Below are 15,220 nucleotides of genomic sequence, written 5' to 3'. Positions count from 1 at the left end.
TCTCAGCGAACACTGTTGGGTACACACACATATACAGACACGCAACACCTGCACGACTCAGGAGTCATGAGAGAGCGGCGCGCCGATCCTTTCACTGCGCTGACATTTCATTTTTATTCCTGTAAAACACACAAAAGCTTTCTTCACTTTTGCGTACGGCGGAGTCTCAGCAGAGCACTTTGAGCGGAGCCCACGGAACATTCCTCTCGGTGAAAAAGAGAGCGGTCTGAAACGCCACAGTCCTAGCTTAAGTTAGAGAGTTTGTTTATCTGCCCCCCCCCCCCCTCCACTCCCCGCCTCCTCTCCTCCCTTATAGTGAGCAGCTTTGACATTCTCCTGCCATTGAAAAAAAAGTCAATGTGGGTATTTCATTTCGCAAGAATCTTATCAAATTATTATGATGTTTGAACTGCCAGCGATGGATGAAAAATAAAAGAGGCCAAATAAAGGGACTTGTAACATATGTATATTCACGTTTCTTAAGGGATCTCAGTTGCTAGCATAGCATAGAAGCGCTAACACTAGTTAATGATGTGCTTATGTACTCTGCTTATGTTAGTTAGCTCCCTCCAACCTCTGCTGGTAACGAGTATCGCTGCTATTACACATAGTTCAACCACATTCAGCCTTAAATCCAAAATGAATGAAGGAAATCTGACACAGTTCCATAAAAGTCTGCGGTCGGATGTCGGACCCTCATCAGTGCTGGCCGATGGCACGCTATGATTGCCTGGTCTGTGTTCAAGGGCAAGACTTTTTTTTTTTGCTTAGTTTGCACAAAAAACAGCATAAAAAACATATGGCTTTGCTACTCTTTCTCCCTGCTTAGTCTTTGTGCTAAACTAAGCTAATCGCCTGTAAATCTCCCCAAAGAGAAACAATCTGTTGATTGATGGGACAAAAGCTGATTGAAAAAATCATGACTGAGATATCTCCTTTTAAAACAACATTCCTCTTTAAAATGAACATCTTTTGTTTTGCTGCCCGGCAATGAACACAGTGATAAACAAGCCAATCCGGCTATTTATTCTCCTGCATTCTCAGGTTTCAGGTGGTTTTAGCTTTCAGCGCCGCAGCACTCTTACATAAGCATCTCGTCAAAGACATACATCAGCTATTCTGCTGCAAATAGCCAGAATCAAATAACTTCAATAAATATGCACCCCTGCACTTGACATGCAATATCAACATTCTGTTGAGTGTGTAATGTCCACAAGGACGTACATTTCAGTCAAAAACCTTCATCTTTTCCTCACTCAGGACCAAATGTGACAGCTGAACATATGTCAATGAACAAAGGGTCAATACTGTAGAAACAACACACTTCTAATACGATCAGACAAACCAGGACTAATGACTAAATGCATGCAAGTTTTCCAAATAATCTTCCTGTCATAACAAACCAGAGTTATGATGAATACACAAGGACAACATCATGAAGTCTCTCAGTGCCGTAGGGCGCCCTGTGACTTGAGTCTATTAAATAGGACTGTAAATAAATAATGACAGACAGACGCTGTATGAGGCCAATGACAAAGGAGGTGATGGTAAACTCAATGAACTGAAACCCCGCCTCCATCTTAACTGGTCCAAATTGCACCAAATTCGACAAGCACTCCCTTGGGTCCCGAGCAATACACCCACCAAGTGTGAAATACAATCGGATGCACGGCTCTTGAGATAAACAAAGGGACAACAGACAGAGGGTCCTAGATTTAGAGTTGGATGTGCAGAAGAACATGTGACTTGTCCATTCCTCATCCTTCTCTCTGTGCCCATTTATAAAAAGGAAAAGCAGCCTCCTCTCGTTCCTTGAGGACAGACCGTCTTGACACCTGCCGTCTGTCACAGCATATGAGGCCAGAGAAGGAGTCTGTGTCTCCTCAACGAGACATTAATCTGCTACTAGTGAGCTGACCAGGGAGACTAGTGGAACCAGAGAGCTGATATATGGCGGGCTTTAGTCTAAGCACTGCTACTGCCGATGCTGCAGCGAGAGAACAGTTTATCCAGCTGATGGCAATAAAGCAGAGTCGAACGGAAAAGGATACATACGGGGCAGACATGACCTCTACTTTGCTTCAAATCTGTGCTTTCTTACAGGTCTGCGAGCAAAAGTTCAGCTCTTGTAACCAGAAACTGAAAGATCACAGTTTCAATCGCCACAAAAAGCCAGCGTGTCTGCCTATAAGATCCCCCAGGCAAGAGCCCGAACTTGTACTTTTTTTTAATAAGTGTAAGTCACTCGGGATATACACCAAAGCTCAATGACTAAAATATTAAAGTATATGTGATTAGCATGATCCACAGCAGCCCACAGCCTCTGGTATACGGGCAATAACATGACATGCTGGAAACATTAAGTGGAACATAAAAATGTATTTCTCATAAAACTTGAGAGGTTCCTGATGTGTTTCTCGAAGGCAAAACATGGAAAGAAAATGGATCTGCTGAACATTTGTGACATGCTTTCCTATAAAAGCCACGTTTCTGTCGTGTCGGGCGTGTGGCTCTCCGTGGCCGGAGAGAAATTACACTTTGGTGGAAGAGGGAGAGAAAACCGGAGGGATGAAAAAAGGGAATATAAACGGCGGAGTGATTTATGTGGCTGGCTACGACCACAGTAAGAAAGAGCGTCTTCCAATCATACCTTACATGGAAACATACATGAGGTTAGAGTGGGGCTGTGGAGCATGATGCAATGCCCCCACATACTGAGTGTCTGCTGAAAACATGACAACAGAGTGCAAACCCTGGCACAAGTTTGCCTTTTTTGCACACGCATCCCAGGAAAACACAAAGGAAGTCACTTTTTGCGGTAGACACATTTATTTAAATCTCTCCAAAATGTCATAAATCTTTATCTCGTTTGCCTTGTTTTAACACACAAGTCAGTAAATCACAGCAGTGGAATGCCAATTTTTTTGAAGTGTGCAGCGAAGCTTTTCAAGGGTATTACATGACAAGGTATTTTTCAAAATAAGGGGCTGCATTCCTGGAGAGAGATAGGAGGAGATTAAGGAGCGGGTAGGGTTGTGGGTGGGGTGGCGGGGGCGAGCAAGATGACCTGACCGGAGTTGGTCTATTACTCACAGTGGATGTGGAGAGGTGGAGTAATCCCCTGACAGTGCTTTCAGTTCAGTCTCACTGGTGGAAATCGGAGGGTTTCTTCAGGGAACACACAGACAAGAAACTTGTAAAATAGACACAAGGCAGAAAAAAAGGGAAGACAATAGAGAGCCTCTGAGACAGCCAAAAGATGTTTTTCTCTCTCTCTTTCTCTCTCTCTCTCTCTCTCTCTCTCTCTCCCCTCTATTCCCCCCCTCCCCCCCCCCCCCCCCCCGCTAGGTGGCCCTGACATGCTCTCTGAGAGTTGGTGCGGGGCAAAGCCATTTAATAGTGGATGAGCTTGGACTCCTCCGCCAGGTGTGTGATGTCTCTGATCAGTATACTCAGCAGCTGATACATGTGCTCCAGTTGACATGACACTGACCAAGGGAAGGCATTTGGGTGTTTTTTTTAACAGTAAGACACATCCAACAGGTTCAAGTTACATTGCACACCTAACATATCTCACTATTGGGCTTTAAAATAACAAACTTAAGCTTAAACAAACAGTTACATTGACATTCTGTGCAAGTGTCCTTCCTTAAGGATGCTTAAATTGCGAGTTATTTACACGTGCAGCAGCGATCTAGCAGCGCACGCGTTCGTTCGGAGTCATGTGTCGAGCAAAACCTGGCAAATGCGACTCCAATATTTGCTGTTCTTTGAGCTCCGTTTCTCAAACAATTGCTAAATGTTATCTGTCTCTTTGCAGTTTGGTGCTGGGCAGGTAACCAAAACTAAGCCAGCTGCTCGGACCGAAAAACAAAGCTGAGGAATGGGCCTGAACCCAATCACTGAACTTGCATGCTGTAAAAACGCTTGGTAGAGCTGAGGGGAACTGCGAACACCCCGTCACGTGAACCCTTCTGCAGACAAACGTATTCACACGTTCAGCTCCAGTGCCTTGCAAACATGGTCAAAGCATTTCCTTTCCGATACAACTCTTTCAAAGCGATTTCTGTAATTCAAATTTGTAAACTTCCTCACATCGGATCACAGTCGATACCATCCCTTGCTTTTTTTTTGCGCATTGCTACAGTTTCTTTGGCTTGTTACTATCCACAATTATTGATCTGAGGAATGGCGTGAAACCTTTGCATCTTGTTTTTCTGCACCACACACTTGCATTAATCCACCACACTCTGCAGTCAGCAGGAATTGGTTTTGCATGGCATTAAAATCAAAAAGTTCAATAGTACTTTTAGGTCTATCGAAGAGATCCAATTCAATATTTCATGAATTTTCCAGTAATACTGCTCTCTTAATGTAAGCTGGCACATATCGACTGTCTACCGAGCACAGGGGAGAAAACACTGTAGTTAGAGTACAGTAATAGAAAAGGGTGAAGCATAGCTCTTGACAAAGGACTGCGGGAGTCAGCACAAAATGCAGTCGAGTAAACCAGTCCTAATCCCAGTCCACCTACACTGGTTGACAGATATGATGCGAGGAACTAGAAATGTGGAGCACATTCTATGAGATGAAAATGAAATCCCAAAAGAAATCCCACCCCGGTGGAAAATGTGGCATTTCTTTCAATCTTCCAAGCGGCCTGCCGTATCAAGTTTTGCAGCATTAAAGCATTAGCATTGCTTTGGACTCAGCGGATGCACATTCCCTAAGTGACAGAGAGCTCACCTCTCCTTCCAAAAAATACATTCCACTCTCCTCATACCTCAGATCCTTTCTTTCAGGGCTCTACTGGGCTAACGCTCACAAGCTTTACCAGATCTGTGCGTGGCTGTGCTGGCTTTTATTATTAGTGTGGCAGCCAGCCAGCTCGGATGGGTACACGTCGACGGACCCCCTCCTTCGAGGTGAAAGGCCCGAGCCGGCGTCTTTAATCTGTAGGTATCGAGTCGGTAATTCTCTCTGCAGGTGTGTTTGTACTGTGTTCATTGTTTCTGTCAGTCTCGAGGCCAAAAGCGACCACCGGCGCAAACACGAGAGATCTTCACATTCACAGTGCACAGTGGCAGAGCAGCTATTGTCAGCAGAGCGTCTTGAACTGTGTCCTTCAGGAGCGTTACCCCCCTTCCCCCTCCCCCCCCCACACCCGTCTCTCTCTATTTCTTCTCTTTCTGTGGTTATGTGACTTTGGGATCCATTGCCAGAAATTCCAGGAAACCCTAGAGCTTCATGAGACATAACAAAGCTCTCTCTCTCTCTCTTCCTCTGTCTTTGTCTCTTTCATTGAAGATTACACTATGTTTCTCCGTCTGCCTTTTGCAGGGCTGGGAGCTTTGCAGCTTATTCGCCCTGGGAGCTAAAAGTAATTTTATTCCGCGGTTTATTGACTCATATCATACCATTTTAAATGGTGGAGTTTCTTACTTGTAATGCTTGTGCTAATTCCAGACCACAGACTTTTTAGACCATGCAAGACGCAATCATTGAACGCCATTAGCATGATGTGGCATTTACTACTAAATTGAGGATAAAATTCAGCTTTAGAGGTTAATATATGTGGGGTACTTAAGCCTCGTAATTCCTAAATTTATTAGAATAACACATATCTCAGACAACCATGAAATTGTAAATAATTGAGCGGTGCTCTTAGGAGTCTTCTCTGGTTGCTCCGCTGAAGTTGCTTCAAGCTTTTTTTGAGCTGATGGCAAAACTGCAAATGAGATTTGGTTCACAAAGCAGAGCTCAATGGGAATGCATCCAAAACCACAGTCGTCGTGCCCCAGGTTATAATCTGTCCATGGGGGGGGTTCACTCATCTCCTCGCGCTAGAACATTGTCTCCTCCATCTGGATTACCTCTGCGCTCAAACACATAGATGCATGTCTGCTGAACCGCCTCACACACACACACACACACACACCTACAGACGTACCTATTCACCCTCACCCACCACCCACCTTGTGTTTATGTTCAGAGCTTGAGTGACTGGTATTTCATTTCGGCCTGCCCGGAGCCCTTTTGCACAGTTTGGCTTGGCCGGTGTACCATTACTGGTCATTAAGTCTAACCTGAACTAATAGGAGACCATTTTCCAAGGTGGTCTCCCAGGTGGCTGTCACGGAATTGAGTGGCACTGCGGGGCTCAGGGGCTCGACTCTGGCACGCCGAGTCTCATGAAAAATCTGCCGGGACGCGAGCCAGACTTCGTCATCCACGGGACGCAGACTCTTTGATAACAAGAAGCCATTGTTCTCGGGAGGCGTCTGAGTGTTGTGTTTCTCATTAAGGCAGGTTTAATGAGGCCAGCCAGCTTGGGCACCCCATCCCTCTTATGCACTGGACCACATTTGAACCTTCTTCAACATCTAATCCAGGGAACCATCCACAAGCTACCTAAAACCATTTGCTCCAACCATATCCTTCCAAAATCATCCCAAACACCTACCGTTGTCTCTCCTTTAGCTCGTGTACAGTACAGCCCATGCTAATACACCAATAGCCTACATAAGTACAGCTTGACCAATAAATTGCCCGGGTCGATACTATCCTAAACTATTATATTATTATGAATTCATATTATCTCATGTATTGCATATGTATTGCTAACAGGACGAGGTTAATACTGTAGCCTCAAAATGTTCAGCTAAGTTTTAGAAGAAAAAAAACAATAATAATTGAGATAGTTAAGATAATTATCAACATTAATTATTTCGCATTGATGTAAAACAACATGTGCCCGACAATAAATCTGATTTTTTCTTTCTCTCACTTAAATATCAGTATTGGCCTAAAATATTCTGTATCAGTTAGCGAAGGCACATCCACTTCCAATACTTACAAATCATAACACATCACCGAATGACTCCTACAAGCGATACATAATACAATCGTGTCGCTGAATGTCCATTGCTTAAACTAGGATACCTACAGAACTTGAACGCATCATATTGCATCTCAATGCCACCTCTGTTAACGTTGGCTGTTCAGATATTTAGACGAGCAGGACTGTGTCGCCGGCTCCTAACAGCTAACAGGACAACTAGGACAGGATAACTTTGGTCTTAAGCACCGGTACTCACAGTGTCTGCGGGTCTGTAAAAGAAAACAGTACCGTCACAGATGGGTTTAGAATTTCTGTCATTGACTTTGCACCAAAGGATGGGTTGTCGTGTCACATTAGAAGCAAGTGTTTCCATACACCTTAATCCTAAACTAATAATATTCAAGTGGCAGACATCTCATTATAATAGAAAACTGTTGGTATGTTTTAGCTGTGCCCTTCTTCCTGTGACATGTGTCATCATTAATCAGAAGAGAAGGAGCCATTAGTCTAAATGCAGGGGTAATTAATCCACGCCCACACTCCATTAGACGTCACGCTCAATTTGTGCAGAGAGCTGTGTGTACTGGGTAAATAAGCACAGACGATGGGACCCACAGCCATTATCCTTGTTGAGGTGCTAACGTGCATCTCCATGAGCGCTTTCATGTAAACACACGCTTAGTTCAAGTGGATATTACAACTTCAACTGATTTAAGAACACATTTTTTCCCCACATCAAATCATTGTTTATGTGTGTTTCTTTTCACGCGGGGAATTTGCAAAAACTGCTGTCTGATCAGAGGATGATTGTGCGCATGACTGTGCGATATCAGTCATAACAAATGTGACTAGACTTCAGCATTAAAGCCAAACATTAAGCCTCCAACAAGGTTCAACTGCAGTAGGGCATATAGTATGAATCAGCCCTTAGTTTAATAAGTACCATTTGGCTGTCACCTCGGCGGCCATGGAGCTGCTCTATTACAGTAAAACCCCTCCAGTACAGAGCTGGGGTTATTCAATAAAAACCTGACTGAGTGTTTCTCCCAATCACCACTGGCAGAGCTCTGATGAGGTAAAAAGCCCTCCTATGCCAGCCTCTGTCCCTGCGGAGGACTGTCTGATTAAAATAGTTTTCTGAGGCCATATTTTTGTCCAACTTGCACACTTGCCGGACCCGAGCTGCAGTACAGAGAGAAAAATTGACAAATTACCTAATGCATACTGAAAAGAATCCACAAAAACAGATCTAATCTATAAAGGTCTCCGATAAGTAGACAGATGAGAGCGTTGGATTTCGACTTTTTGGTGAGAAATAGCTGGTATCGATGCCTCAAAGACACAAATGTATACACATGCCCTACATTTATTACTTGTGTTCAGGGAGGAAAGGCTTTGCCTCAGCCGTTTTGCGCTTTTGATCTTCGGCCTTAATCACTTTCAACCCTCCTCAACCCCCCCCCCCCCCCCCCGCCCCATCCCCCCACACACACACACACTTATCGCACCCCCCTCCCAACAGGGCAGTGACATGTGAAGTGGAAAGAAATGGCAACAGCGGAGTGGCCCACTAGAGCCGGCTTTCTGACTCTCCCGTCCTCTTGCCCTGCGTGTAATGCATTCCTGAGCAATCCTCGGAGGCTCATATGTAAATGCCTGAGTATGCTTCTGATTAGGAGGCACAAAGAGTACACTCTATAAATGCACTCTTAAACAATTACCGCTGCTCCCGACTGCAGCCCTGACACAGACCTCAGACTGTGCTGCCGCCTGACTAGCTTATTCAGGTGGGAAAGATGGACGCGGACCATTTCAAACAGCGGGCCTTTGGTACGAGACACATGTGTAGAGTCTGATATCAGACACCGGAACGCAAAAATGGTTTGAGACACTTGTGAATTCACGGACTTTTATTTATTGTTGAGCCGGGTCGCTTTAACGAGCACCCGGCCAAAAGTAAATTGGTCACCCACACTTTGGATTGTCAATGCATGGCTTAAAGCTGCTGTAATTCATATTTTTTTTGTATTAATATCGTGGTGTATATTTTGAGCACTACTTGGCCAGCACCAAACAGCAGGCCGACAAAGCTAGAGATCAGTTAATGATCATAACGGCTGATGGGAACCTGTCATTTACTGGAGTCGGTGGAGACCAAACACAGAGCCAGAGAGGGAGAGAATATTGGACATGCAATACATGAGCAGAAATAAAACTCTAAATGAATAATAATGTTGCTCTTTTGCGAAGATGTTTGCCTTATCAAGTAAAATGGTGATAATGTGTACAAGGCGTGTGTTTGCAGGTTATTTCTGTTGCCCCAAGTGGCAGAATCAATGGTGTAAATAATCATTAGTCACATCTCTAGTAATAGCAACACGTTGTGAGACTACCTGACAATATTGTATTCTCCTTAGATTCGACACCGGGACTTCAAATAAATATTCAAGTTTTAGGAACTTGGAATAAAAGATATTCTCAACTTTGAAGCTCTTCCAGAGAAACACAGTAGAAGTCTGACTCATGCGAATACCCATGTAAGGACACAGTGATTGTTTTATGTGAATGAGGTAAGTCCTCATTTCCATCATTACCACATACAAGCCCGATCTTGCTCTTTCCAGTTCTCCCTCCCATGATGGCAGGCCTCCAATGTGGACTCTCAAAGCTGCCCTTCACCATTGGCCATACGCACTCCAGCACACGCGGCGCCTCGATAGCCGCACGCATAAATCCAGCAGGCCTGTAAGTGACCTGCACACTGCCCTGTCTGTCCCTGCGAGTCTGTCTGACTGCCCCGTGCGATTCATAGAGCGGTTAACCTTGCTAACTGTGTCAACACATGACCTCACCGGTCATGTGTTTACACTCAACGGTATTTTTCACACGCCGCTGGGATTTACATCACCTCATGTAGTCCACGTTCCCTTAATTCCCCCATTACCCTAAAATACGGGACTTTCGAAAAGGTGACTTGACAGGCTCTTGATTTGCCGTGTTTGTTTAGCTTCGGGACGCTATGGGAGGGAAGACGAGAGGCTGAGAGGAGGAAGGGGAGGGGGAGGTGAAGAGAGGACAGGGAGGAAAGAATGGAAAGTTGGCGGCGAGAGGAAGCAGGGTGAAGTGAGAATGAACGTTAGAGTCATCGTTTTGCTTTTGAGAGACAAGGGCTGAGGTAGAATAGATTGGTGTTAAAGGAGAGGAGGGAGGCGAAGGGAAAGTTAATGTGGCTGTTAGGAGGGAGACGAGTACGGTGGTTCCTCTGCCACAGGGACACACTGTGCACGTCTGAGGTCCCAGTGGGAGGACGCTGAAGGAAAACACAAGGCCAATCAGCTAACAGAGACATTTCCTGTGCTTGTTTTATCAGATGAGAAGAAGCCTAAAGGCTAAACGTCCCCCTTAACGGCGTTGTACACTTCTCGGAACAACCGGCTTTGGGGAACGGCGAGGAGAACATGCATCTTTGCAGGATGACATCAGAAGCGCTGCTCAGGAGCACTGACCTCACTCTCACACAATCAATCATCCACAAAACAAAAAAAAAAACATCTAAAAATGCGGCCCACGTGAGAAAGAGAGGAGGTTTTACCTTTTAAGAAATAAAACAAGGCTGCCTCAGGAATTCAATCATCACCCAGTAAAAATGAAAATAAAAAATAAAAAATGAAAGATTTCGCTGGAGGAACAAAAATACAATAGTCTCTTTTTATAGCTATAAAACTTCTGGCAGAGGTTGGCATCTGGCAACAAGCAGATGGCGGGCCAATATGCCAATTACTAACGCCGACATGCCATGCTGCCTATTAGGCAATCTGGCCTTGAGTGATAGCACTTTAAAGTCAGAAAACGACACGAGTGAGAGGCTGATCTAACAAACCCTCCTCACCGGAGTGTGACTAAAGCCCAGAGGAATTCATACACAGGTCTTTCATGCCCACATGACTGCTTCAGTCAGGAGAATCAAAGTTTGGGAAAATAGTTTGGAAAGAGAGAGGAAGTAAAGACAGAAATCCAGGGAGGACGGATCATTATGAAATTCTTCGTGCACGTGTGTCAGTTGAATCTGGGGCTTGAGAAAAGCTTTGGAAATGTGGTTTATTAAATATTATTTAATTTGTTGGTGAATCTGGTGTTTGACTGAGCATTCTCCATCACCCAAGAGACTAATTGTGCAGGGAACAAACGCCAGAACGTCCAAGAGCACCGTGAATATTCCCCTACAGAACTGTTCCATGTCAGCTTGGCAGCATGAGGAGTGTAGTGTTTCTTCTTCTTTTTTTTTTAAAGGCAAGTAACAGGAATTTTAAATCTATAGCACAAACATCTGCAAAACTCTTACGCCATATTTTCCAGGACCTGAATAAGCGTCCTCTGAGGTTTTCCTGTCTTAATCTGACTTCGCAATTAAGAAGCTCTACCAGTTTATTTGGCCTCCCGCTTGTTGAGCGTCGAAAGAGTTAAGAATTCTTTTCCAAGCTCCAGATCCGTCCGTCCGTCCAAGCCCACCATATTATACAACTTAGTGTGCGGTTCTGGATGCGGCGCATTCAAATTACATGCTATCAAATTCAAAGGCGAGAGGGGGGTGGGCGGGGGACGGGGGACGGAGCGAATACGCCGTGGGGCTCCCGTCCAGGGCCAAAGTCCCATGAGCGCCAGAGCTGCTTGTCAATCACCGTCACTTTCGAACGAGGTGAACCCTGTCCCGCTCCCGCCGTCGTCCAGAAGACACAAACCTTAATTTTTGTAGCCGAGCGGCTGGTCGATGCCGATGACAAGGACACCATTGATGAAACAGAAAGCGCTCATTGTGCTTCAGCTGCAGCACGCTAAGGGCAGCATCGCTTTCTGAAACCATATTCTTGGAACAAACAAATATGCATCAAATCAAGCCAAAAGGACTGGAACACATGAAACCTGCTGGACATAGTCGCAAGTCGTGTTGTGGGAAGAAACCAGAAAAATAGCTCTGGCACCTGCCGTGCGGACACAATGTATGTTTGGACCAACGTCGCTGAAAACCCAACAATGCTTGGAAAGACCTACAGTACACATGTAGGTAAACATCTATTTCAAAAAAAATAAAATAACAGTATGATTGGATCATTTGTGTTAAAAAAATAAAATCGCCTCCGCCAGTTTTCCATTCTATTCAAATTCAGTTTGCCACTCGGTTGGCGGCCTTCGCTCGGTGGCGGTAAGGAACTATTGCCTTGCAAGGAAACTCTGGATTCCTGCTTTGGAACTTGATACTGTGGTGGATTATGAGTATCTAGCATCAAACTATATAACAACGCACTCGCATATATACACAGCGTGCGTGTTGACACATCAGTGCACGGGGCGGAAGGGAGGGAGGGGGGGGGGGGATTCATGGATGCCCCGTGCTTTAAGCACACGTTGATTACGCTGAAGAACAAGGTCCACTAATTACCTGATCCGACATTTAACTTTAATCAAGTGCACGAGAGAAGCGAGGGAGAAGGAGAGGGAGCCGGCGTACAGTAACTAGAAGCCTTCACCGCACTGCGCAGTCCAGAGCCAGACTCCGGAAATGCATGGCAGTGTTCCCTACATCCTGCCCGCCCAGCCCTAACCCTGGCCCTGGCTCTCGCCCCACACTGCCAAACCCCTGTTATCACTATGTGCAATTACCTCCAGATTCTTCTGCTCTCATATCATATTGTGCCAATTACAAAAGCCCCTTTTTAAGTACACTACAAAGCCCGACGTGCACTTTAGTGTAAAGCCTGCCTGCAGTTTTCTGTGTGTGTGTTTCACCACAGGAATAGCTGTGGGAGAGCAGCATATATGCGTGTGAACACATGCAGGCAACAACTGAAAAAAAAGGAGAAAAAAAACTCCTGGTCTAGTGATTTCCATCAGGGTTACTTGTATCCCAGAATATGCTTATCTAGTGGTTGTGTAGTATGTGGAAACTAATTTGACTAAATAGAAAACAGGAGTCAGCTTTAACACCGGAAAACTACATGTTGCGATTGAGAGAGTGCGCGAAAAGTAGTTTACAAGCAGGCAAAGAATACTTCATAGTTAGCTGTAAGCGATGGATACAAGTTCAAATAGACAGCATAGCAAGTATTGGTGAAAAAGGAAAAATTATTGAAAGTGAAAACTATTTGATGTAGCTCAAAGCTCTGGGTCAGCAGTGGAAATGGTGACGAACTAACTGCTGGAATAATCGGCTAAATATAATGGTTGAACTGTTGACACAAAGTAATGGATACATGGCGGGTTCTTCGGTGTACATGTGACCAACGACGCTTGAACTTGAGTAAAATAGAAGTTCAATCGCATGAAGAAGCTGTTATCTACTTTATGTTTTGTTTGTTATAACACTGAATGTTAAATATGATCCAGTTTGAAATCAATTCAAATGCATGTGACAGATGTGCGTCCCTGAAGGGGGGGAACCTTTGTTCAACCAACACGGTACACAAGAGGAAAATGCTGTGAACCGCTGTACCAGCAGACTGTTATGCATCGCATTCCAATCACCTGTCACCAGGTTGGGCCTGCGCCCTTATAAGGAGCGGAGGGCATTCTCCAATCTGTTTTCCAAACACTGCACAACTTATCAGATACAGTTTCATAGACAATTACTACGCTGTCTCTGGCCCCTGAAAAGCTTTCGAAAGCGAAAAAAAAGAAAAAAGAGGACCTACAGATCCACCCTGTGACGGCTCCCTCCCTCCACCCCTCTCCCATTTTCCATGCTTCCATTTCACAGATACTATGTAATAAAGCCGAGATCAAAAGACTCGCCGGCCAACTCAAAGTACAATGAGAGTCGAGCGGAGCCTTTTTTCACCTCAGGGGTGGTGGGATTGTAAAGAATGTGATACCTTGAAACGATGAGATGGAGGATTCATCTGCGAGTGGCCTTTTTTTTTTTTAAAGTGGCCCCCGGGGCCTTTGTCTGCAGGAGATGCTGGACATGTTTTAAAGCTCACAGGATGACCGCCCTGTGTATCTCTGCACGGTCTTATGGGCAAAACTTGAACTTTGAGGGGGGTACTGGTAGAAACATGGGGGGGGGGGCCCATCCTTGCTACAGACTTTGTACACCCTCCCATCCACATGACACATTTCAACAGGTCTGTCCACATTTTGCAGCTGAACAACGCAGCATTCATTTTTTGGGAGGATTTGGAGGATGCTCAGACTATGATCAACAACACATTTAATGCCGCTCGTGCTGTCAGGCGATGAGACACGTTGGAGACCCCTTTGGACCCCTTCCCCCGAGGACTGAGCGCGCACTACAGGAGTGGACACGCGCTTTTTCTTTGTGTTGCCCCGCGGTTAAAAAAAAAAAAAAAAAAAAAAAACATTCACGTGACAGCGTCGGCCCTCGGCCGACAGAAAAGTTCATGACGGCGGGAGCGGCTTACAGACAAGATATCCTGAAAAGTATCGAGGCGGCGGCAGCCCACGCGCGCAGCGGAGAACCGTAACGTGATAATCTCTCATTGTCAAAAAAAAAAAAGAAGAAAAAAAAAAAGTACGCCTTTTCATTCGCCAAAAAGCGTCAGCGCGTCACGCACGTTCTTCTAAATCGCGTCTGCGAAAAGTGTGAAAGAGTTTGTTTTGTTTTTTTTTTTATCCCCGACGGGTGTTCCGAGCTTCTCTGTTGCGCTTACCTGTGAATGTTAACGGGACAAAAGTAGAGCTCTTGAGTCGGGTGTGAGGAGAGGAGAGGGAGCCAGTCTGCAGTCGGTCGGTCCTCCGCTGCACTCAATGGTACCACACACACACAAACTGAATACCCCGTTCAAGCCCCTCCCTTTAAGACACAACCGCACATCTACTGTTGGCCGAGTCTTCTGCCCCGTGAAAAGTTAAACTACCGCTCCGCAAAACGTCCGCAAAGTCTGCACCGGTGCAAAAATGACAAGCGTCAGCTCTGCAAGCAGCTTGTTGCACAACTTCTAATAAGCGAAAGTGACTTTCGGTAGAAAGTGCACCCCCTCCTCCCTTTTTTTTCTTGGTTATCCTTAAGGGGGCCCCTGAAAGAAAATCATCTGTCAAGAGCGATCATATGAAATGTTAATCTTGGAACCAAAAAAAAAAAAAAAAAAAGGGAGGGCAGTGTGCTCACAGGCCGGCCGATAAGCCTAAAAGCTTTCATGTAAATAGTAACGCTGACGTTAACGGGGGGTTTCAACATCCGTTTGTTTTGCCTCGCATGAATAATCATAAGAACAATCTCAGAGATGTGTACCACTCCAAAGAGATGCACATGTTTTAACACAACTGGAATTCTGTTCATCTGCAAAAAAATAAATCAATAAACGTGGACCAAAAAATGCATTCACTCACGGTTATTCATTATTAAAAACATGTTAGTAGCCGAGA

The 15,220-nt window shown here is 45.1% G+C and overlaps 1 protein-coding gene across 2 annotated transcripts in view; it reads right to left on the bottom strand.

Moving 5' to 3' along the window:
* Nucleotides 1–14,725, bottom strand: part of cald1a (caldesmon 1a) — a 50,195-nt gene extending 35,470 nt beyond the window's left edge. Inside the window, exons 1-2 of one of the 2 annotated variants that reach the window (XM_068586554.1) lie at nucleotides 14,506–14,725; nucleotides 3,094–3,168 (exon numbers count right to left, since the gene is read on the bottom strand). The gene's annotated coding sequence lies outside the window, so the exon portion shown is untranslated. The remainder of the gene's footprint in view (nucleotides 1–3,093; nucleotides 3,169–14,505) is intronic. The other variant, XM_068586555.1, reaches the window with a different exon arrangement.
* Between the last annotated feature and the right edge of the window lie 495 nt (nucleotides 14,726–15,220).

This window comes from Clinocottus analis, unplaced genomic scaffold, assembly GCF_023055335.1.
Source record: "Clinocottus analis isolate CAN_PGR_092001 unplaced genomic scaffold, fCliAna1.0.p SCAF_20, whole genome shotgun sequence".
NCBI lineage: Eukaryota > Metazoa > Chordata > Actinopteri > Perciformes > Cottidae > Clinocottus > Clinocottus analis.
The sequence above is the reverse complement of the archived record's forward strand: the minus strand, read 5'-3'. Positions and strand labels throughout refer to the sequence as shown.